This window comes from Ursus maritimus, unplaced genomic scaffold (assembly GCF_017311325.1).
Source record: "Ursus maritimus isolate PB19 unplaced genomic scaffold, ASM1731132v1 scaffold_15, whole genome shotgun sequence".
Lineage (NCBI taxonomy): Eukaryota > Metazoa > Chordata > Mammalia > Carnivora > Ursidae > Ursus > Ursus maritimus.
In genome coordinates, this window is record NW_024423897.1 from 35,457,696 (window position 1) to 35,466,610 (window position 8,915).

The 8,915-nt window shown below is 42.5% G+C and overlaps 1 long non-coding RNA gene across 1 annotated transcript; it reads left to right on the forward strand.

The window, feature by feature from the left end:
* Nucleotides 1–965: 965 nt before the first annotated feature.
* On the forward strand, nt 966–8,708 carry LOC103664704. The gene is made up of 3 exons (XR_569137.1): nt 966–1,097; nt 7,962–8,034; nt 8,482–8,708. It is a non-coding gene; the product is annotated as an uncharacterized LOC103664704 (long non-coding RNA).
* The last annotated feature ends 207 nt before the right edge of the window (nt 8,709–8,915 follow it).

The window sequence follows — 8,915 nt, forward strand, 5'->3', positions numbered from 1 at the left end:
TTTTTTTTTTTTTTTTTTTTTTTTTTTTTTTTTTGTAATTTCAGCAGGAGGGATCCCAGGGTAAGAGAACAAAACTTGGATTTATGTGAATAGGATTTTTTTTTTATTTCATCACTGAGTCCAAATAGTGTTTTCCTAGTGTGAAAACAGATGGCAAAGACTTTATTTGTGGTCAAAGGCATTATGTATGAGAGGGAACCTTTCTTCAACAGGCAGATTTGAATAAATTCAGGAAGTGATTTAAGACGTGATAGGTCTCTTGGAATGTGATCTATAGCAAGTACTTTTATTAACAAAATTCATACACTCAAACCCAGTGAATCAGAGAAGCTAATTTTCATTCTGGCAAATCATTTTTTTTTTCTTTGCTGTGGAGTACATGCCTGGAGATCAGGACTGTCTGGAAAAACTCAGTCTGTGAGTCGGAGTTTGTATGTTTCTCCATTCCTGCTGAAGATTGTCTTCTGATCTTGTTTTCAAGACCTTGTTGGGTTTAAAAGAAACTATTTGAGGAGATAACTAAATCCTGGCTTGCTGTTAACCTCCTTAGTCTATACATTATAATTTTGGTATCTCCAACAATACAAAGTTTAAATGGGGTATTATCCGTAAAGGATGGTGGAAGCCATAAATCACTCTGCAAATTAAGATAGTGTTATTATAACACACAGCTTTGATATAAAGCCAAATGTCTCCTACATTCCCAATAGGAATTAGACCATTGGGGTTAACTGTTCCCTGCTTCCATAGTATCAATTGGATAACTACAGTTTTGGAACCAAAATGGGATACCTGCAGGAGGTTATCAAGGGCTGTACACAGATGTGGGAAATAGCTGGAAATAATGTGTTTGCAGTGGCTTAACTGTCATGGGTTATTTTGGGGGCATTTTCCTCCTGAATTCATCAGTGAATTTCTTGGATCGTAATTCCTTGATTTTTCTTCTCTTCTTAGTTTCTTTTCACCCCCACCAATACATTGACTCAAGTTCATGTACTGAAGGAAGATGAGGTGACATGGTGCCAGAACTTGCCTGGGGGTTCTGAACTGGACAAGGCAGAGGTGATGTCAAGTCTTTGCTTGGCAACGTAGGGCATGTAAGTCCTCATAGATCTTGGGGGTCTTAAGCTTTAAAGGGATGAGAATCTCCTAGTGAACAATAACCTTGTAAAAAACCCAAAAGCCAATTCTGTTACATAAGTCTGGGATGGAGTCCAGGAATCCATATTAATAGTCATTCCAGGAAATTCTGCTGCAGTTGGTTGAAAGGACCGCAGTTTGAGAAACACTGCACAGAGTCCTAACTCCATGGCACCCTAGTGCTCAAGAATATTGATTACAGTTGTTAAAGTCACTACTTTTCTTTTGTTTTAAACTTTAAAGAAATTTTTTTAAAAAATTGTATTTTAAGTGGCCTCCACACCTAGCGTGGGGCTTGAACTTACAACCCTGAGATGAAGAGTTGCATGCTCTACCCAGTGAGCCAGTCAGTTATCCCCCAACTTTTGGTTGTTGTTGTTGTTTTTTTAAAGATTTTATTTATTTATTTGACAGAGAGAGAGAGAACAAGCAGGGGGAGCAGGAGAGGGAGAAGCAGGCTCCCCGCTGAGCAGGGAGCCCCATGCAGGGCTTGATCCCAGGACCCTGGGATCATGACCTGAGCCGAAGGCAGTCACTTAACCAACAGAGCCACCCAGACGCCCCCCCCTTTTATTTATGTAGAAATAATGTCCTCCTCTCTGAACAGGTGAATGAATGAATATGGCATTGTCTGCTCTAGGAGCTTTAATGATTCTGATCCCTTCCTTACCAAGGTTAGGAGATGCAAGGTGAAGGGAAACTCCCAGAGATGACGTGTTCTCAGTGACCAAAGTAGTGGTGTGAGAATATAGACCCAAGCCTTCAATACCTTACACTTGAATCACTTTTTCTGAGTTGACTTGTAAATCAATAAGAAACAACCGGAGTCAGCCAATTAGTAAATCAACACAAAAACAGGAAGAGCGCAGAGGATGACATAGATTAGCGGGAATCTATAGGAGCAATATTAAGAGTGAGAGCTCAAAGAGCTGTGAGTTGTGTCTCAGAAGTGATGTGATCACCAAGGAGGGGGGTTCTCAGTCTCAAAATGCTACTGTGTGGCTTTCCTAAACGTATTTAAATCCCTGTTTTTCTGGGGTCTGACATGTAAAAGGTACAAGTGGGGCTCAGTGTAGAGAGCATAGAAATGTGTTACGTGGCCCCCCACAGTTTACTTTTGGCAGGCACTTGGAGAGAAATGGAGCCTTGGCTCTCAGAGATTACAGGTAGTTTGGCAAATGTTTCGTGTGTACCTACTGTGTGCTCAGCATTGAGCCCAGAGCCATGATAGGCCTGTCTCACATTCTGTGTTCATTGCCAGCCAGACAGCTGCGTTGTATTTCCCAGAGCCAAACTGAAGCTGCCTTGAAAACCGTAGGCGTAGCATACAGACATAAGGAGCTTTTTACCTTCGGAGCTTTCACTCTTGCTTAAAGTGCCAACTCTGTCCCACAACCCAGAGAGATTAAAATGCCGACTCACTGCTGCAGATCACTAATTTCTAGTTCTAAAACTGAAAAAGCAACAACAAAAAAATATGAAGGCCACTGAGATACTTGAGAAAGAGGCACCTAACTCCATGTGTTAAATAGTATGTGGAAGAAAATATGAGGTAAATGGGCAAAATATGGACTTTGGGGTCCTTAGACTTGAATTCGGATCCTGATTCTGTCACTTCTTTTTTTTTTTTTTTTTTTTTAAGATTTTATTTATTTGACGGAGCGAGAGACAGCCAGTGAGAGAGGGAACACAAGCAGGGGGAGTGGGAGAGGACGAAGTAGGCTCCCAGTGGAGGAGCCTGATGCCGGGCTCAGTCCCAGAACACAGGGATCACACCCTGAGCCGAAGGCAGACGCCCAACGACTGAGCCCCCCAGGTGCCCCTGATTCTGTCACTTCTTATTCTCTCCAAGAAGTTTCCTCTTCTTAAAAAAAAAAAAAAAAAAAGATTCTACCTACCTTGTCAGGTTTATGTAACAATTAATAATATACAAATACAGATAGCACAGTAGGGGCTTATAACAGGGACTTGGGAAATATGAAACGCTCCCGTCTGCTTCTTGTCTTCATATCCTGGGCCTTTGGCAAAATCTCAGATCAAGCACACAGTACATTTTGGTTTGGACCTTCTAGAGCCGGGTATGCTTAGGGGAGAAGGCCTGTGTCAGAGTTCTCTGCAAATTGAGCATAAAATACCGGAAATCAGAAACCATTAACCAGGGTTCCTTCCAGAAAGATGAACTAGGACAAGGGATTGTATGCAGGTCCTTTGGGAAGTGAGCTCTGGGAACTGGAGTGGGGGATGGAGAAAAGGGAAAACGAGGTAAGAGGGGAAGCCAGTTCATACGAAGTATGTTATCGAGTTTGGTCACAGCTGTGGGAAACTGGGGCTTGCTCCTTCTGGGACTGAGAGCCATGAAAAATGCCTCTCAGGGGCGCCTGGGTGGCACAGCGGTTAAGCGTCTGCCTTCGGCTCAGGGCGTGATTCCAGCGTTATGGGATCGAGCCCCACATCAGGCTCCTCCGCTATGAGCCTGCTTCTTCCTCTCCCACTCCCCCTGCTTGTGTTCCCTCTCTCACTGGCTGTTTCTATCTCTGTCAAATAAATAAATAAAATCTTAAAAAAAAAAAAAAAAGAAAGAAAAGAAAAATGCCTCTCAGCATCGTCCATTCAAGGGACACAAGTGGGGCAGGCATCCTCAGGCTCCCATCCCCGACTGGTTAAGGATTGCCCCCACGTGTTATCTGCCTCACATTGCCAGGATCTTGCAAGTCCTGGGTGGTTCCCATAGCTGTCCCAGACCAGGTGTCTGAGAAGCCGAGGCAAGCATGCAGCGGAAGTGGTGCACTCCAGAAAATCAGAGTAAAATGTTAGGTTCAGAGCATGTGAATTGGTATGACCAAGTCCAATGCTGGGATCAAAGGAAATGCCGGTCAACAGGAAAATGAGCAAGTGTGTTTTTCCTTTCAAACCTCAGATACCTCTACTATTTACAAAAGTAGTTGCTGGAATATTCTTCAGTTGCCTCCATGTGGCACTGTGCAGCCTCACTGTTCTCTTGGTTTCCTGAACTCTAATTCACGTATAGTATCAGTACTTTGCACTTGATGACATATTCTCTTGGTTGTCCTCCAGTTTCTTTACATGTTTCAATCATGTCTCTCTTTTTCACAAGAAAAAGCTTGTAGCTTGGGATGAAGTCTTCTAATTATTTTTTTTCAATTTCATCAGTACGTAACTGTGCTCAACAAAAACCTGTTGACTTGAACTCACTTGATAGATAAGTCCTTTCTTTAGTGAACAAGGCAGTAGCTTCTTTGACATCAGCCACAGCAACTTCTTTCTAGATGTGTCTCCTGAGGCAAGGGAAACAAAATAAAAAACTATTGGGACTACATTAAAATAAAAAGCTTCTACACAGCAAAGGAAACAATCAACAAAACTGGAAGACAACCTGTGGAATGGGAGAAGATATTTGCAAATGACATAGCTGATAAAGGGTTAATATCCAAAATATATAAAGAATTTATAAAGCTCAACACCCAAAAAACAAATAGTCCAACTAAAAAATGGGCAGAGGCAGGAACAGACATTTCCCCAAAGAAGACATCCAGGTGGCCAACAGACACATGAAGAGATGCTCAACATCACCTATGATCAGGGAAATACAAATCAAAACCACAATGAGATATCACCTCACACACATGTCAGAATGGCTAAAATCAACAACACAAGAAACAGCAAGTGTTGGTGAGGATGTGGAGAAAAAGGAACCCTCATGTACTGTTGGTGGGAATGCAGACTGGTGCAGCCAGTTTGGGGAAGACAGTGTGGAGGTTCCTCAGAAAGTTAAAAACAGAACTACGCTACAATCCAGTAATCATACTAGTGAGTATTTACCCAAAGAATACAAAAATACTAATTCAAAGGGATACATGCACCCCGATGTTTATTGCAGCATTATTTACAATGGCCAAATTATGGGAAGAGCCCAAGTGTCCATAGACCTCAGAATGGATACAGAACAGGTGATGTATATAAAGTGGAATATTACTCATCCATAAAAAGGAACGAAATCTTGCCGTTTACAATGACATGGATGGAGCTAGAGAGTATTATGCTAAGCGAAATAAGTCAGAGAAAGATAAATACTACATGATTTCACTCATATGTGGAATTTAAGAAACAAAACAAATGAGCAAAGGGGGGAAAAAAGAGAGGCAAACCAAGAAAAAGACTCTTAACTATAGAGAACAAACTGATGGTTACCAGAGGGGAGGTGGGTGGGAGATGGGCTAAATAGGTGATGGGGCTTAAGGAGGGCAGTTGTCATGAGGAGCGCTGGATGATGCCTGGAAGTGTTGAATCACTATATTGTACACTCGAAACTGATGGTACACTGTATGTTAACTAACTGGAGTTTAAATAAAAACTTAAAAAAAATCCTTTCTCTAGAAGCACAATCATTTTTTTAGGGGCCTGTGGCATCTTCCTACTTCCTAACTACATTGAGACCCTCACCAATTAATGGGGCTTGGAAAGCAAGTCTGTAACGAGGGGCAGGGAGCTGGGAGCACAATGCCGGGGCCTCAGGGTGTTGTAAGGTTTTCATCAGCAATTCATCCTGCACTCTTTGTATTTGGTTTCATTCCAATTGCTTCACAGCCAGTAGCACTCGGAAGGGACATATATTTAGACTAGACTTCAAGCCTCTTGTTGAAGCTTTCTGTGTATAATGAAACACAAATGCACTGGTCCTTTCTCTGCCTATCCTTTTCCCTCTCTGCTTCAGCTCTGCCCGGCTGTAGCTACCTTGTAAGTATAAACAGTAAACTAGGACCCGAGTGGATTAACAGGAAACTAGTATTTGTTGGATTCTTTTAGATGGCAAAAAAGGAACAGATCCAAATTACCTTCAGTATTTCTTAGTGTGAACTTGGAGCCACTTACATGAGGACTATTCATGGCTGCCATGTTTAGCTGGGCAGGTTGTGCACTGCACAACTCTCAGGAGGCATTCACATCATGGTCAATCTGACTGTGTACCTGGTGGAGTACAGTGGATAACCTGTGTGGCCACAGATAGTGGCCCCCTCTGTCCGAGGCTCCACTCCAGTTCTACTGAATCAGAATCTCTAGGGAAGGGACCCAGGAATCTACATTTTAACAAATTTCACAGGCTTCTATTAACACTAAAGTTTGAAAATCGCAAGTTAGGAGGTAGGTTTTAAAATAGTAGGATGTACTGAAAGGAAAGTAATGTGGGAGATTATCCCAGCACCTATGCCATCACTGGATCCTCTGCTTCCCAGGCTTAAATGTTCAGCTGGCTTCATGAATACTCAGTGAATAATTGCCATTCAGAATATGGTTGCCCGGCTAGTGATCTGGTCATCTCTTCAATGTCTTTCAAAGGGACCGCTACTGCTTTCTTTGTTGTGTGATTTTACATTCCAACTTTTGAAAAGAGAAGTTCTGACCGGGCTGGGTTGTCACCATTCAATACAGAATGCTCCAATTAGGTAGCATCTATGATTGCCTGTCAAGTCATCTCCTTGGCAATAAGTCTTTCTCATGTTCATCTTATGTACATGTGGTCGCCTCAGTCCTGGGCACTCATTTTTGGGTCAGTGACTGTCAGCTATAGTATCTTAATAAAGAAGGAACTACCCATGACCACTCTCCTCTGAAGGGAGATGTGGACAGAGCCAACATGTAGTACTTCACTGTTTGTTAAGACAGGAAGAGAAAGTAAATACTCAATACACCATCTATGTCCAATAATAATAAGAGCTAATATGTATTGAGTACTACCTTATGCCAGACATTTTTCTGAGCACTTGAATAGCACTCATAATTTAACCTTCAAAAGCAACTCTTTGTGGTAGATGCTATTATTATCTTCATTTTACAGACTAAGAAGTTGAGGCATGGAACTTATCCAACACGTTGTATATGGTGAAGCCATAATTGGAGCCCACACAATTGAGCTCTGAAGCTATTGCTTTTTTTAAGAGAGAGAGAGAGGGGGAGAGAGAGAAAGGACAGAGGGAGAGAGAATCTTAAGCAGACTCTGTGAAAAGTCCCATGCAGGCCTCCATCTCTGACCCTGAGCTGAAACCAAGAGTCGGATGCTTAACCAACTGTGCCAGCCAGGTGCCTCTGAAGTCCTTGTTTTGCTTTTTATGACTACGTTGGGGTCATGATAGAGGATTGTGTGTGTGTGTGTGTGTGTGTTGGGGATAGGACAGTTAAAAGAGGGAGAATGCAATGCACAAATTAGGTCAGAAAGGCAGGCATATGCAGAAGCTTCCATTGGTGCATGTTGGGGGAGGGAGTTGGAAGCAAGGGCAGGCAGATGCCACAAAGGGACAAGACATAGCTGGGCTTTCCTTGAGGGCCAGACAGCGTTCTAGCAAGAGATCCTGGACGGTTATTCTTACTCCTTCCCCAACTTCTTAAAAAGGAGTATAAATGACATCTAATTGTCCATGGTTCCTTTAAAAAATAAAGCCATACAAACACCTTCCTTTGGAGCCATTATCCTCCATCCTGTGCCAGTTCCTGGGGGGGGGGGGCTAGAATTCCTTGATAGAAAAGCCTTGAGAGTTTCGGGTTAGACAGGAAAGTTGGGATCTGACTGTTTAACGAAAGAAAGTCGAGGGGCTTATACCTGCACTGCTGAGGAGCACGGAGTTTGTAGCAGGGATGTGGAATGGAAGACTCTTCTACTCTGAAGAATGCTCTTAAGGTCCAATGCCCAGAACAGCTACTAAGCTGTCATCAGTCTCCACTCCAGGTCGAGGCAATTATTCTAGTATTTCAGGAGGAATTACTACAATAATGAGCTCCATTTCCTTTCTTTCCTTTTTTGTTTGCAGAGAGAGATCTGGTCTGCTCACGGCAATGTGTTCTACTTGCTTGCAGTGGACTGCCTCCTAGATCCTGAACTTTGTGAGTAGAACACAGTAGTCATTGAAAAATCAGTAGGGGGCTATATGGGTCTTGTCAAGGTCTCCTTGGTGCTTCTGAAATGAAACCTTTTCACCTTTCATTAGCTACTTTTTTCTTTCAATTAATAGTTTAGGAAGTAACAGGGGAGACTTGACCTGAGAAGAAAGTGGCTATTTAATGTCATTCCCAGGTTATGATCAGTTTCTTGTAGGTCGGGATTAATTTTGCATCGTCCTGACTGAAGACGGGGAATGGACAGGATGACCTTTGCCCTCCCAAATTCTGAGCAGGCCAGGGGGCTGTGCAAGGTTTGGGTTCTGTGAATTGGGTATTTATATACCACAAACCAATAGGTCTTGGTGCTGAGAGCAGAATTTGAAGGAGGGGGCTGTATTTCTCCGGGTCAGTTGTTCCTTTGAGAAACACAAAGATGTTCTCTGTTTCAAGCAAAACAATTACTCCAGAGATTTTGGGAGTTTCAAGACAACTGAATGCGTGATAAGAAAGGGGATATCTTGGAGAAGATAGACGTTCATCTCTACTGGGATTCTTCTGTAAGGCACATTATTGACTTCAAGGCAAGAGGCCATGAAAGTGTGACTTTCCTTAACACAGTAAACTCTCTGTTTTCTCAAGTGAATGGGAAAAAAGGGGTGTATTGGTTCCCCATATCAGTTTCAGTATATTGTACAACGTACTTCATCTACAGTGCTACCAAATATAATTTATTGTGCCTCAGATGATTCAGAAGACCTTCTGGCATCTCATCAAGATAAACAGCAAATATTCTGTGCTGCAGCTGTGTGGAGGAGACATTACCCAGCGACTTCTAGCAATGAGTCAGAAAAATAAAAATAAGCGCCTTCTCTGTTACAACATAT